The 15760-nt window shown below is 41.8% G+C and overlaps 1 protein-coding gene across 5 annotated transcripts in view; it reads left to right on the top strand.

The window, feature by feature from the left end:
* SLC45A4 (solute carrier family 45 member 4) overlaps positions 1 to 15760 on the top strand; it is a 129111-nt gene that overhangs the window by 97066 nt on the left and 16285 nt on the right. The gene's annotated exons all lie outside the window — the stretch shown is intronic.

Below are 15760 nucleotides of genomic sequence, written 5' to 3'. Positions count from 1 at the left end.
TGGAGCAGGAGAAAGGAGGAACAGCTTCTGGGTTAATCTCTGCAGGGTAGAGGAGAAAACTCAGTTTTGCATCTGCCACATGGCTGAGCCAATCAAAAGTGCCTAGTTCACAGGGGGTAAGGGAGAGAAAACACTGGCCAGGGAGAGAAGTCAATCACTGGCTCATGCAATTACCAGCCACAAGCAGTGTCCAGCACAGAGCGACGGAGACCCAGACTCTGTATCCGGAGGAAGACGATCCACTTCTAGTCTCACCTGTTAGGTCTCCTTGCTTCAGAAGCTAAAGAAAGGGAAATGTTTGGTGTAATCCTGGGACCTGGTCCACCCAGACAGAGATCTGTCCGTGTCACAGTGCAATGCCACAGTAGTGTGCACAACTATCACGTGAAAGCTGCAGATGAACTCTGGAGTTCCCTCTATTTGCTCTGTGTATCATGTGAGATTTTGTGTAATGCTTAGTTACTAGAAGGTGGAAAAAATATAAAGAAATCTGGTTTGGGGTTTTTTTTTTTTGGGGGGGGGGGGGGGATTGTATGAATACTTTATGTACCTCTGTTTACCTGCATGAAATATTCTGCTCCACTGCTTGGAGTTAAAACAAAGGAGACTGGTAGGGAGAAGCAAACAGGAAAGGAGACACCAGCAAAGAGAAGATATCTCCAGGAACAATACTGAGGGTCTTTAAGAGAACAATGAGTGAGCTATAAATTGGAACATGCCTACCTGCCTGTCTCCAGTCAGTTTAACAGGCTTATTTTTCCAAGGCCAGCGCTTAATATCAAAAGAACACTACATCTTTAACCCCTGCCTGGGGTGGGGGAGGGTGAGAGGGCAGCAGCTGGTTGGACAGGTGGGGCAGAGAACTGCAGGAGGGTGGTCTCTGTTGCAGCCCAGAGATGGAGGTAGCTGGGCTAAATGGAGTTTACCAAAACTTGCAAGTTTTGGTAAAGTTTAGGTGAGACCATCTGCATAGAAACTTCTATTGCGTTCATCCTTTCTTCTGCTTCCTATGTACACCTCTACCTCGATATAACGCTGTCCTCGGGAGCCAAAAAATCCTACCGCATTATATTGAACTTACTTTGATCCATCGGAGTGTGCAGCCCCCCCCCCCCCCCCCGTCCCGGAACACTGCTTTACCGCGTTATATCAGAATTCGTGTTTATATCGGGTTGCGTTATATCAAGGTAGCGGTGTACCTTTTGGAATCCTAAACAATGTTTGTTTTGAAAAAACTGGCTTGAGGTCACTTTAATGAACAGCTCTCAGGCTCCCAGAGGGCTGTTTTCTTGCAGATGCTCAATATGGTTGGAAAAATGGGACTGCAACCCATTTTCAGTTTCTGATACCAGCAGCGTGTTTGCTGCCAAAATGCCAGATCCCCCCTATTTGTTTTAATGTTACAGAAGAATTGTCAAGGTTGATTTCACTTGCATCTCCTTTTAGCCTGTTCACTTCTGTGTCCCTTAAATGGCTCCTATGTTTTTCAGTTTGAGCCTTTTCTGAGGCAGTTATATATAATATAAAATTGTACTTCCACTTACTAATTGGAGGTGCAGAAAACCGTTTTCCCCCTTTTTTTACTTTAGAGTTCTAATTATATTTATAACACAGCTCTAGGCTTTAAGATGGGGGGGGGGTGGTTCTCAAACTGAGGGTCGGGACCCCTCGGAGGGGGGGTCGCGAGGTTATTACGGGGGGGGGGAGGTCGCGAGCTGCCAACCTCCACCCAACCCCGCTTTGCTCCAGCATTTATAATAGTGTTAAATATATTAAGTGGTTTTAATTGATAAGGGGGGGGTCACACTCAGAGGCTTGCTATGTAAAAGGGGTCACCAGTAAAAAAGTTTGAGAGCCATTGCTTTAAGATGAACAGTACAAAATGCCTTTGCTATGCAGAAATCAGATTGTTTATGATGGGCAAAAGTTAGTTGCACTGGATAGATTGTGGAGTTCGCTCTGTTTTGTTTCCTCATTTGGAAAGTCATGCATAGCGGTTCCTCATTTGGAAAGTCATGCATAGCAGTCATGCACAGCCAGACATTTTTGGCAAAGAATAGTAATGACAAGCATACCTGCTCTGTCTTACATGGGTCTCATGGTGTGACTAAAATATAGTTACTTATATTGCACTCTGCAGATTGGACAACATTTAAGAATACGCCATTTAAAGTGCCTGAATCTGAGTCTCAAATACAGATTTCCTTTTGTTTTGCGTTGAACTTTGGTACAGAACAGAATTGTACAGTACGAAGTCCAGTAGACCATTTAGTTGTCTTGATTCCTGCAGTGCTTGTTTTCTTTGACTCCATCCAGTAGCCGAAGAGTTAAGATTTCTTTGGTCACTAAAGTTCAGTTGCAGAGTCAGTTTATTCTCCCAAGTGTTGGCTGTTCTTTCCTTTTTTGTTCAGAATAAGCACACTTAGTAAAATGCAGTTTGAACAAAGTTTTCTGCAGTTCTGTTGCCACCAAGCAGAGAATTGATGACTTAATGCCGAGGCGTCCCAGCATGAAGGTATGCATAGCTTGCTTGACTTATACTGACTTTGAAATTAGAGAGATTAGGTGCCCTGCTACTGTTCAGTATAAAACCTAAATGCAAAAAAAGTTCAATGGCAAATAGCGTACACTACAATAAACACACCTGCTAACACCCCCAGTTTGGCTGGGACCGTCCTGAGTTTTAATACATTTTTAAAACTGCGGTACTTTTTAATGCACTTCTAAGTTTAGGAAACTAGCTCCCCTCTTGATTTCCTTACTAAGGGCTGGTCCACACTAAGCCCCCAGTTCGAACTAAGATACACAACTTCAGCTACGTGAATAACGTAGCTGACGTCGAAGTATCTTCGTTCAAACTTAAAGGTACTTACCGCGGGTCCACACGCGGCAGGCAGGCTCCCCCCGTCGACTCCGCCTACGCCTCTCGCGGAGCAGGATTACTGGCGTCGACAGCGAGCACTTATGGGATCGATTTATCACATCTAGACAAGACGCGATAAATCGATTCCAGAAGATTGATTGCTTGCTGCCGAACCAGCAGGTAAGTATAGACGTACCCTTAGGTGAGTAGGCTTAGTGACTAAATAAGATGGGACTCATGCAGATAAGGATTACTCATTTAAGAGTTGCAGAATTAGGCATTTTGCCACATTTATGCCTTGTGCCAAATTGTAGATCTTAATTATTGGCACAATCTGGCCAAAAAAGTTACTTTCAAGATGTATACTTCACTAAGATAACATCCAAGTTAACTAACACACAATATTGCTTAACTTTCTCCATTGATAACCAAAAACAGATTAATGGGGAAAACTGACTTTTTTTCCTAGTAAATTGCACCACTTCTGAAAATAAGGTACCACAGGACTCTTTGTCGCGTATAGACTAACAGACGTATTGGAGCATACGCTTTCGTGGGTGAATACCCACTTCATCACACACATCTTCGTCTAACGAAGTGGGTATTCCCCCACGAAAGCGTATGCTCCAATACATCGGTTAGCCTATAAGGTGCCACAGGACTCTTTGTTGCTTTTTCCAGATCCAGACTAACATGGCTATCCCTCTGATACTTCTGAAATGTTTGTTTTAGAACCTCTTAGTTCTATCTATATTCTTCTTCGGAAAGACCATTCTTGGAATATATTTCAGTTGACTTAGTGTTGCTCTCACACCGCCTGTCACATGCTCCTTCAAACTTTCCAAAAAACTGCCTTACAAGACCTTCATTTTTTGGTTTGAACTCTGCCTCTTTAATCAGCCTCCTTACTATGCTTTAACATGGATTCTACCTCCCAAGGGCAAGAAGGCAGCTGAGGGACTGTTGCTGAATATGCTTGGTAGCTTTAGAGAGGAAGAACTGTTTGCAAAAGACAGACAAAACAAAAGCTATTTATCTGTTGAATTTAAATGCTACACATGATGGCCCTTTTACCACCATTAGTGCATATAGCAGTCCATTCATATGACATTTCAATTAACAACCAATGTACTGTAGTGCTTTCCTGGAGCGATTGTCTAAGTATTAAACCATGCATCCAAACTAAAACTCACAGTTCATTTGCCTAAGATAATAGGAAAAGCAATAATAGAATTTGTGCACCCCTCAATGTAGCTATATGGGGTGTTAACTGCAATAAAGGCAACGACATAGAAAGATGTACTTCCTTTTTAGGAGCTTAGTATACATTATTTTAGAATTTTCTTTCTTTTTTTTTTTTTTTTTTTTTTTTTTTTAAATCCACATTGAATAGTGGGCTAAAAGGATTAATGCATCTGTTGGAATGTCTAAATCAGCCCCCACCCCCAAATAGCAAATTTAGAAACGAGTTTTTTGTTTGGTGCTTTTCGTCAGTAGAACATCCTGACAGCACAATTGGGACAGAAAATGATTGGGCCAATGGCAGTGTTTATCCCTATTATAAACAGCTCAATAGTCCGTGCTAAAGCCTTTAGAAAAGAGAGGAGGTTGTTGCTGCAGCATGATGACAATTCACAATAAAGTCCTCAAATGTATATTACGGTAGCAATTGCTGTTTGGGAGGTTGAGGTTTTGAATCCATGCAGAATCAACTCAGCCTTTAATCCTTCTAAGGTCACTCTTTGTATCAAGCTAAGGAAAAAGGTGGGATGATTCTAGTCTAAGATCTCTGGAATGGATTTAAAAATGATGCCCTTGAAACACAAGGGGGAGGAGACAGGGAGCACACTGAACCCCAGTTCTCAGAAGTGGGGGTGCCTAGGAGAAGCTAGGCTTATTTAAGCTTTAGGTAAAGATGTCTGTGTAAACATTATTTTAAAAAAAAAAACTTTTTGTTGTGCTTTGTTCCTACTATAGGATGTATAGTGTACTTTGTTTTAAAAGTCAGGTTTGGTTCACTCTGTTCACCTGCTGGTCACCGTTCCCAAAAGTGTTTTCTGGCTGTGGAACCCAGTTGGGACTGCTGAGCAACACAGCTGGTTGGTAGCCTCAGGGGCTACTGGATTTGAGTGGGAGAATTGTGGGATCCCACTCCAGGACAGGAGCAGATGAGAGGGGCCTGACATTTGAAAGGGTTTACTTGGTGAAACTGGAAACCAGCTCATAGGTGCAGCTAATCCTGAACTGTGTCACTGAAGTTCCCCATGAATTTCACTGATTCCATATCAAACTTGCTCATCTTGCAGATGAAAATATTTTCTAGCTGCCAGCCTTTCAGATTTGTTCTGGGCTGAGTCTCCAGCTGGGTTCTTCCTTCTCATGTGTCTTCACCAATAACAAAAATGCCTAAATTAGGCCGTTAGCTACACCTGTGAAACTCATAATGGCTTTTATAATACCTGTGCACTGCCATGGCCTTCAGTGAGATTGCACAAGTGTGACCAATTTGAATTTAGTAAACAATTCTGGTAATACCTAAGAAAAACCCATCTCACTCCTTCTTAGCTATGTTGGCTCTAAAACAAACAGTACTCTAAATACACAGAGGAAAAAGATACTCAGTAAAAAGGTCAGAGACAAGTTGGGTGAGGTAATATCTTTTATTGGACCAACTGCTGTTGGTATATGAGAGAGAGAAGCTTTCGAGTTTATGCAGAACTAGAGAGAGTACCTCTCCCACCTTGTCTTTCTCTAGTATCCTGGGCTAAAACAACACTACATTCAGTAAGAAAGTGGCATTTTACAATTGTTCAACCAGGATTCTAAATATGATTTCCAACTCCAGAAAAAAGTGTGGGTACGTTTTTGTATGTCCTTCCTTCAAAAACTGGCTGCTGATGTGATCTGGCATTTTTGTATCCTAGATGCCTAGTCTCACCAACGCATACAACCTGAGGTTGAAAATAAAAATTGGTCTTTTTGTTTCCTTTTAAATATGAAGTAAGAAAAGGAATAAATAACATGCCTACCTGTGCCTTTGCTAAACTGTTGCCTTAGGCTCCACGCAGGCCAGGTCTATGCTACAAAATACTGGTATAACTATCACTTGGGGGGTGTGGATTTTTCACACCCCTGAGCGACGTAATTATACTGACCTAACCCCTGGTGTAGGTAGAGCTAGGTCAATGGGAAAGTGTCTCCCATCAACACAGCTACCACCTAACTATGGTGCCCCGCGGAAGAAGCTCGCCCATCTGCCTAGTAGCATCTTCAATAAAGCAATGCAGCAGCACCGATGCAGCTTTTTAAATGTAGACCTGCCCTCAGTCTGCTCTACCTCTTCAGCCTTGGGCAATGTATATTGTTTGGTCAGTGTATCCAAGACAAAGTGCAGGCGAGTAGCTTGCTTGGCAGGCAGTAAGTGGTTGTATGTCATGTTGAGATTGGAATCTTGTTTGTCCTAACCCTCCTGGCTTTGTGCATGGGTCTGTCAGATGAGATCTGGCGGGGGGGGGGAAGGAGGTCATAATTGCCCTGTAGTGAGATATCTTCATAGGATTAGTTTTCCCCTGGTGTCCTTGGCCAAAATATCCCCTTCACTCTACCCCCACTTCCTTCTATGCTGGGTTGTTGCCATCCATTCAAACAGTGTCTGCGTTAGTGTTAGTTATTCCGTTGTGTGTGCAGTTTACAAATTTGGGGATCCTTTGGAAAGGAAGACCGTCTGTAAATGTGAGAGAATGTTATACCTAACTAATAAATTAACACTTCATGTAACTGAAGATCCAGATGTTGCCTACTCGTATTCTTAAGACCAGTCAGAATCAAACTGCAGAGGCTTTGACAAACCTAAAAGCTGCAAGCAGTGTCCTCATTGGTCTGCGCTAGGTTCCTAAACCTTCTAACCTGATGAGCAATCATTGGCTTTCATTCTTCACGATGATCTAATTTGACCTCTCAAGCAAATTTAGTATTTCTAGTTGTGTACAGTTTAAAGTCCTTAATGCAAAAAGGTAGCTATATTGCAGAGATGAGTTGGCTTTAAAATTTTCTCCAATGAAAAGTGTATAATCCTATTCAGGGACAATAATATGTTAATCAATGCAGCAAAAAAGATATCTTGTAAATAAGAGTTCATGTTATTGGGCAGTAGTGTAAGCTTTTAAATTATAAATAAGATTTCCTTGTGTTGGTCCAGTTTATTAAATTAACTGAAACACTCCTGTTTCTAAATGCAATTGTGACGAAAAACACTATTGAGCTTTGGGTAAACTGGGATGCTGCATATCTGCAGGCAACACATGTCATTGTAATTGTCTAATCTTGCAGTGAGAGAGAGTGGCTAAATACTGCAGTCTTACATAAGGCATGTGGAGTATAAGTGGGGCATCATGCGCAGCTTATGCATTTTAATTCCATCCCTTACAAGAGAGAGAGATTACAGTGCAGAAAAGTAACTGACTGACTGCTGCATTCCCCTAAACATAGGTGCAGCCTAGCAGTTATAAACCAATGTGCACTGCATACTCCTTGTACTGTTTGTGACCTTAAAGTCCTTGGGTATCTGTAGCTTTTCTGAACTGCCCGTAACAGGCAGTTTCCTGTGCCTAGGTTATGCACTTAATCTTGAGGGGCTGGTTAGGTGTAACTTTTATTTTCATAAAAAGAACAGGAGTACTTGTGGCACCTTAGAGACTAACAAATTTATTAGAGCATAAGCTTTCGTGGACTACAGCCCACTTCTTCGGATGCATATGCATCCGAAGAAGTACTCCTGTTCTTTTTGCGGATACAGACTAACACGGCTGCTGCTCTGAAACTTGTATATTCATGGAGCATATAACCTACATCTCTCAGATGAGGGGGAGGTCTGTCAGCTTTCAGGGATTCTTGTTTAAAGTGTTTTGTATCTGGAGTTAATCTTCTTTAGATCCTCTTGCTGAAAGGTCAAAAGGCACTTGTCAATCACTACTGGTTTAACAAGCTAGAGGGTTGAATTAAATTTAATTTCTAGTCTTTTTCAGCTCATTAGGCATCAGGATGCAAACTGATTTACTGTCAGAGCTACCGATTTGAGTCTTTGCTGATTTGGGGGCGAGGGGGCTGGACATGCACAAGTCCATGGGTCCGGATCGAATGCATCAGAGGTGCTGAGGGAGTTGGCTGATGTGACTGCAGAGCCATAGGCCATCATCTTTGAAAACTCATGGCGCTTGGGGAAGGTCCCGGATGATTAGAAAAAGGCAAATATAGTACCCATTTTAAAAAAAAAGAGACTAAGGAGAATGCGGGGAACTACAGACCAGTCAGCCTCACCTCAGTAGTGATCTCTGAGTAGAACGGGTGGTAGGCTGGTTGAAGAATGCTATGCCCTCTGCCTGGCTCCAAGCCAGTCCTCTTGCTACTAGTAGTGATGTCATGTTCACAGACCAAAGTGATTTTCAGACATGGAGCAGCTCCCTTCATGGAGAGAAAGGAGAATCAGTTGTGGGACATGCCAGTAGAGTAGCGCAGAATGAATCAGATAAGTGGGACTGTCATTGGGGGTGGGGGGTTAAGAGAGCAGAATCAATAGGAAAATTAGAGAGGAATTGGAAGAATTCTTTATGGGGAGGATAGGAATCTGGGGTAAATAATGGGGAAGACAACCTCTGAAGTTTCCAGGAGAGGTGGGAACAGGACTGCATCCCTCCCCTGCAACCCACCATGGGAGAGGACTTCTCCAGGTGAAGGGAACTTGCTAGGTAGTTCAGAGTCTATTTTGAACCCTAAACCTTCTGAGATTGAACCATCTGATTTGCAGGAATGTTATAGGGAAGCTTTGTACAAAGAGTAGAGAGGTATAATCCGTTTTAATGTTTCTGATAAAGATTCATAGTGAAAATAATGCTCACCAAGGTGAGCATGCAATCTTCTGGCAGCCTCCAGGCAGCCTCCATGTTCCCACTTTCTTTGGGGAAATAATGAATGAGTGGCAACTTACCATTAAAAATATTTGCCTAATTCAAAGGGAAGGAATATAAAAACATTAATGTAAAATTGCATTCTTCTCTCAGAAGCCCCATTCTTTATCCAAACCCTCTGAAAGAGGAAGACATTAACAAAGCTGACACTGCTCTATAAAATTCTCTTCTAATGAGAATATGTGCAGACATTGAGGGCTTTTACACTTATTTACAGGCTCTTGAAAAATATTTTTGTGGTGAGGTTATGACAAATATTTATTGATTTTTGTCCTAGTACTGTTTGTTACAATAACAAAATACAAGGTCTGTAACAAGTGGTCTGGAAAACTTAACGAGGTAAAGGATTGTTACCAATATTGAGCAAAATTCAATATTTTAATTAAGGGATAGTAGTGCAGAATGCATAGTATTTGCAAAACACAATGGCTTTTTATGTTACGTGCACATATACTTGTCTGATTTTTATTTCTCTTTGGTTCTGATTTTTGGTTTGTCAAGAATACAAGCAAATCTCTAAGTGGTGATGATGATGATTTGACAGGTGAAAATAGAAGCTAAATTCCTATTCCCATGTCCAATCTTTTGTTTTATACTTGCAAGGAACTATTCCCCCTCCTCTACCCCCACCCAGAACTTTATCAGAAAGAGGTTTTGAATAGAAACTGCTGCATGTGACTTGTGACCTCATACAGCCCTCAGACTAGTGGTGACACAGTAAGCATTTCCTGTGAACCAGGAGCAGTGCTGGTCCCACTATTGTTGGGGAAGAAACAAAAACTTATTTACTAGAAGCCAGTGTCCTGTTTGTTTATAGCTTGCTGGGAAATGCCATGTTGCAAGGGTCTCAGTGGCAGTGGTAGCTGCTAATAGAAATGAAATTGTTGTTTTCATTGAGTTGTGTAGGACTTCTAACCTTCTCCACAATGTCAGCTCATGGGGCCAGTACTAGAGCTTGTTTATCCAGGGTATTTTTTTCCTCTTCAATATTTGTGTGTTTTCACTGCTAAATAACAGTACTTGAATTACTTTTTGCACCCCAAGAGGTCAACAGAAAAATAAAAAACAATTACAAGTGTTGCCTAACAGTCAGTGCATGACTGTTAATGGTCACAAAGCATAAAGTTTGGATCCTATTCCCTGACAGGACAAACACAATAGTGGAAAATTGCAGGCAAAAGGATTATAATAAAGGGACAGCACCAGACAGCTCATGGGATTGGTAACAGGATGCAGGTGCTTTCACCTCTAGGTTCCCCAATTCAAGCCTCATCTGACTATAAAAATGCTTACTGTCTGATAGCTCATTTGGCCCATATCGGCTCAATCACGAACTTATTACAGTCCAGTTACCAGCTGAATATAGCAATTGACAGAAATTGTCACCTTAGCAAGACTCAGCTGAAAGGACCAGTGACTGGATGGGAATAGATGAGTTCCACACTGTAAAAGATTAGTTCATTCCAAGTTCAGTCAAAATGTCTGCCACGGTGTACCTGTTCTGAGCGCAGAGAACTGGAATCTACAGGGCTAATAATCTGACACATTTCACCTGAATGAAATTCACTTTTAAAATGCCATGTGGCTGCCTTTTTTACCACTAGATGGTGGTAATGAATATTCCCCAGCACAACACAGTAGGGGATTTGTCAGTGCCAAAATCTTAAAGAAGGTACTCCCTTCATCTTTTCTCCTTATGGCTGGACATGTTCAACATGCCATCTCCCTCCCCTTATTTAATCCTGCCTGTAAAGGGGAGGGAAGAATGCAAAAAATGGAACTATGGGGATGCACATGTGCCTTCATAAGTATCTGTAATATCATTTTCACCCTTCTTACTCCCTCTGTGATGTTTGATCCTTACTTTGTGGGGAGGGATAGCTCAGTGGCTTGAGCATTGGCCTGCTAAACCCAGGGTTGTGAGTTCAATCCTTGAGGGGGCCACTTAGGGATCTGGGGTAAAATCAGTACTTGGTCCTGCTAGTGAAGGCAGGGGCTGAACTCAATGACCTTTCAAGGTCCCCTCCAGTTCTAGGAGATAGGATATATATCTCCATTTATTTATGCAGTGTCTAAATGTTTTTTGGGGCACTTCAGCTTCATCCTTTCAAATTCCCTCTGTTTATTTTCTCCTAATGGTATGTGTGTGTGCACACGTGAAAATACTGTGACAGACTGGCTTTCTATTAGTAACTCAAATGCTAGGATAGAAGTAGAAACAGACTCTTGTCAAGAACTACTCCAAAAGTGTCTTTAGTCTTTTGTCTTTTGACTGTAACACAAAATGCCTATTGCTATACAAAACCTAGCACTACCGGAGTGACCAAGATGCTATTTTTGAAAGTATCCCCCTCCCCCAACTGTGCTCCTCTCTGTTCCTCAAAAACTAAAATCCCTTAGGCATGCAGATAGTTAGGGCTTTATGAAGAACATCTAGGAGAGATGTCTTGAGGAGTCTCACCGCTGAGGCTTGTTGAGATTACGAACACTGAATTGGCAAGATAGGTCTATACTACATCTGGGATTGAGCCTCACAACCTGGGGCAACAGTCTTGTGTTTGTGGGACTTGTACTAGCGTGCTAAAAATCATAGTCTGGACATTGCTGTGATGATGGAGCTCGGGCACCCAAACCCATCCCCTCCCTCTGCATGCTTGAGATCCCAAGCTGCAAAGTCCATGTTGCTATTTTTAATGCACTAGTGTGAGCCCTGCCAACACCACCCTGTCAGTCCAGTCTGGGAGGTGCCCTCCCAGTGTAGGCATACTTTCAATGTTTGGAGAAGCCAGACATGCCTTTCTCTGTCCACTGTGAATCTTGGTGGGAAGAGGTGTGCTGTTGCAAACTTCTGACCTGCAAACAGCAGGGTGGACGCAAGGTTCACATGTGGCAGCTGAACTATAATGGCAGAGAGCGGTAGTGTTAGTCAGCCAAGATAAGGTGCAGCTGCAGCCAATACTCAAATGTCAAAAGTTTCCCTTCTTCCGACCACTAAATGAATGTACAATGGTCAAATCACTGTAGAAGCCATTTCTACAAAGTTACCTCTGACCCATTCAAGTTTAGGTGCCTTGACAGCTCTGCAGAAAAACAGGAGGTGTTGTACTTCTTAATTTTTCTCTTGCTTGTGGCTCAAGTTTTGCACAAGCCTTTATAATACGTTTCTAAAGAAGAATATTCTGGATACTAAAAAGTAGTTTGCTGAAAAATTTCAAAGTTGGATATCTAAAACCATATTTACTTTAGGTGTCTAAATGGCCTATTCTCTCTCTTCCCCCTTCCCCCCCCCCCCCCGAAGTACTAAGCCCCTTCTGAAACTATTGCAAATTAAAGTTTTCAGTGCCTCTTATATGTGGATTTAGGAGCCTAGCTTTTTGGCAACTAAGATTGTAAACTTTCATCACAGCAATTTGGCTTAGCCTGACTTTTGACTATTCTGTAATTTACATAATGTCCAGAAACAAGCTGACCTTGCAAGTAGTAAACAGAAAGAAGTAACGCTAGCAATAAAATCATTGGTTTTAAAAAAAGATCTTGTGACTTTTGTGCAACAGTTCAGTAACCTTTCTTTGCAATTCATTAACCTTGCTTCAAAGCATGCAAATTCAGTCCCCTGTCTGTAGAATTTAGAGAAGTGCAACTTCTATTGCAGCTGACAGAAAAGGTTTAAAAGTGGGTTTTAATTTTGTACCTGAGTGATCAGTTCAAATCGGAAAAGATTGATATACAAGCTAATGCTGTATCAAGTTCCTTTCTCTTAACTGAAGGATGGAATACCAGAGGAAAGTCTGAATTTTTATGTACTGTTTTGTACCTACATGTCTGGTACATTTCTTTGACTTCAAATAGATTGATATTGTCAGTGTAAGTAATTGAAACTTCGCTAGCTTTGGATGTCTTCAGCTGTGTTTATTTGGTGAAGCTGTATGGTTAGCATGCAACACCTTCTCTTTGGCTTAAATAGATTAAGCCTTTCTGAGTTGAGCTAAGGTGTTAATAAATGTCCCAAAACAAAAATTACCCAGTTTTGAAGCTCAAAATTTAAACTCTTCCCAGCATACACATGTTCAAAAAGTGGCATTTGACTTGTTTCATGTCATGGTGACTTCTGCACAGACCAGTTATGTTAATGAAACTGTAATTACTGGATGTCTTTTAAGGTAGTACTTGTTATAACAAGCTGCATCACATGACATGAACCACTGATGCAGGGCTAACCTGACGAAAGGGGATTTCTGGGGAGTAAAACAGTGCTGGGCGTTTCCTTCTCCTCTTATGTCTTGCAGGTATGTAGTGGGTGCAAAAAGTCATCCAACCATAAGTGACTTAAAAACCTGTCTGGCTTTGAGCTTTGTACATTGTTGTGCTGAAAAATTTCCTCCTCCCTGAGCTTGGTTTCTGCATTGAACTAGCTCCAGCCTGTGCAATAGCTGAGGCATGCATAAGTGTTAACATCTGATATGGTCTGGCTTGGTACATGTTAAACATCCAGGGCCTGATTCTGCTCTCATACTGGAGTAAACTAGTGAAGCCAAAGGAATGAACACTGGTATAAAACCAGTGTGCAAGCAGAGGCTGGTCCCCAGGTCGGACTGTATCCTAAGACCTACTCCTGTGTGAGTGCGCCCCTGCTGGCTGACTGTGTGCAGTGCTCTACCAGTAATCGGCTCAGCGAGGGGAGCTGGCTGGTGTAGATGCAAGCTAGAGCTGTAGTCTGAGCAGAGATTGAGGAAAGTCAAGATCAGAGCTGTTAACTTCTAATTGTCCCTGAAAGCTGGGAGGTAAACTTCACATGTCCCACAAGATCTTGGTGCTCCCTTCTAGGTGTAGGTCAACTCAAAGCCTTCCCACCCATGGCCAATATCCAAGACTTCATCAGCCTGTCAGAAAAGCTAATCAGGAGCCAGCAGGTGGCCGCCTGAGCCATGGTGTGAACACTTGGTCTCACAGCCCCATCGATTTGTAGTTCCCTTGGCACGTCTCTCTGAGCTCTGTCCCGTAGGCCACTGGTAGTTATCTCCTAGCTAGCACCGAAGGAGAACACAACTGCAAGCTAACTTAAGCCATATGAGTGGGATCTAGATCAAGGAGAAACTAGATCCTCTTCTAGTGGAGGATGTTGGAGGTGGATCTCTGCCAGTCAGTTGAACAGGACGCTGCTGGTCTTCAGCTTCAACCAAGAAAGGACTATTATCAAAGAGTGCCTGCTCCATCTACTGGGAAGAAAGCTTCTTTATGCCTTTCCACGAGTAGCAGAAGTCCTGACAAAGCTCCAAGTACGGTCTGATGAACTTAATAGCCCAATATTGGACCGAGCAGCTGTGGTGGTGAACATGTTACAGTTGGCAAAAGCTGGTCCCATCACACACAGGTTCTTGGCTTAAGAACATCATTCGGAGTCTTTAGGTTGAAATACCCTTCTTTAGTAAGCAACAACTAAATTCTGTGTCTATAGCTTATTTACTGTACCACATACTGTTTCCTGCTATCTTGGGAAATCAAGTTCTCCTAGAACAAGTCATCATATTAGTCAAGATTTTGATACTTTAAATAGCAATGAGATTAGACTTTCCTGAACAACCATATGGGTTTTTCTGAATGATTGTCATAATCCCACTAGATAACTAATATCCACAGGATGAAAACATGAAGTGCAGCTTGACCTCAGTGGTAAAGATCAAACAGTTGTGATCACTACCTATGGTTTTGAATTGAGTATTTTTCTTTAGCAGTAGAATATTGACATTTTTAGGCTCTATGCTACTTAAACAATAAACAATCGACTATTTTGCCCATATTGCTTTGTTGCAAATTGTATCAAAAGGGTATATGAGGTAGTGCTGTATTAAAGAAGGAAAACACTTCTGAACATACATTCAGTCAGAGTAACACCTGCTCTGAAGCACTCCAGCCATCTATAGGCTGCAGGACAGTATTACTCACACTAAATGTGGGTAGTAGGCTTTTTTTTCCCTTTGTGGTTGGTTTGGTGTTTGTTTTGTGTTTTTGTTGGTCTCCTTCCTTCTGTTCACTTGTCTTTCTCCAGATGTTATTCATCACTTGCACTAGCTTTTTCCCAGGTAAACCCATTTCACTTCCCCCCCCCCTCAGTCCTGAACACAGAACTCAATTTTTTGGGGGGGAGGAGGAGAAAGGCAAAACAAAAAACCCTTTTGGTTTTAGAGAGAAACAACCTATTTATCCATTCTGAGGGCTATCAAATAATTGCTTTTTGTCCATTGTTCAACTTTATCCGGAGTAAACACTTTGGTACAAAATTATAAGCACAGCAATGAGTAGGGCACTGGTTTCATTTTAACACGTTAAGATATTTATATACAAGTCCAATTTTCAAAAACTGAGCACCGGGAATATATACTGCTTGGTGAAGGTTATATGGGAAACAGAACACTTATATGGCTGTAAAACTGTGCATAGGTCTCAAGATATTAAAGCTTTATTAGCCCTGAATGTTGCTTTTCTCAGACTTGCATCAGTTGGTTATCAATAGTTCTGCAAGAAGGGGAAATACCAGATGCAGTGGCCTACAGGGAATTCTTCAAGCATGTCAAAAGGCTCACTGCTGTTTTTATATGTCCGTGTACACGTATAGTCCAAAAATCATCCTGCTAAACTCCTACACAGCTGACACGGACTCCTCTATTTTGCTCTCCCTACAGGGTCAAATCAGTGTATATACACACACTAACAGAATAGCCTTTTTTGGATGGCATTGACTAATGACCTCTCCCCACCGACTCCTAAATAATGCTACTCATTTTATAACCTTTATTTCAGCCATTCAGATATGTTAACTGTAATCTCCATGCTGCATGTGGTTTTAAATTGAAACTATAACTTGTCTAACTCCTGTGAGTTCTCTGCCAGTTAGGGAAGCTAATGCAGTTGTGTATTCAGGAGAGTGATTACTAGA

The sequence above is a fragment of the Chrysemys picta genome, chromosome 2 (assembly GCF_011386835.1).
Source record: "Chrysemys picta bellii isolate R12L10 chromosome 2, ASM1138683v2, whole genome shotgun sequence".
Taxonomy (NCBI): Eukaryota; Metazoa; Chordata; order Testudines; family Emydidae; genus Chrysemys; species Chrysemys picta.
The sequence above is the reverse complement of the archived record's forward strand: the minus strand, read 5'-3'. Positions and strand labels throughout refer to the sequence as shown.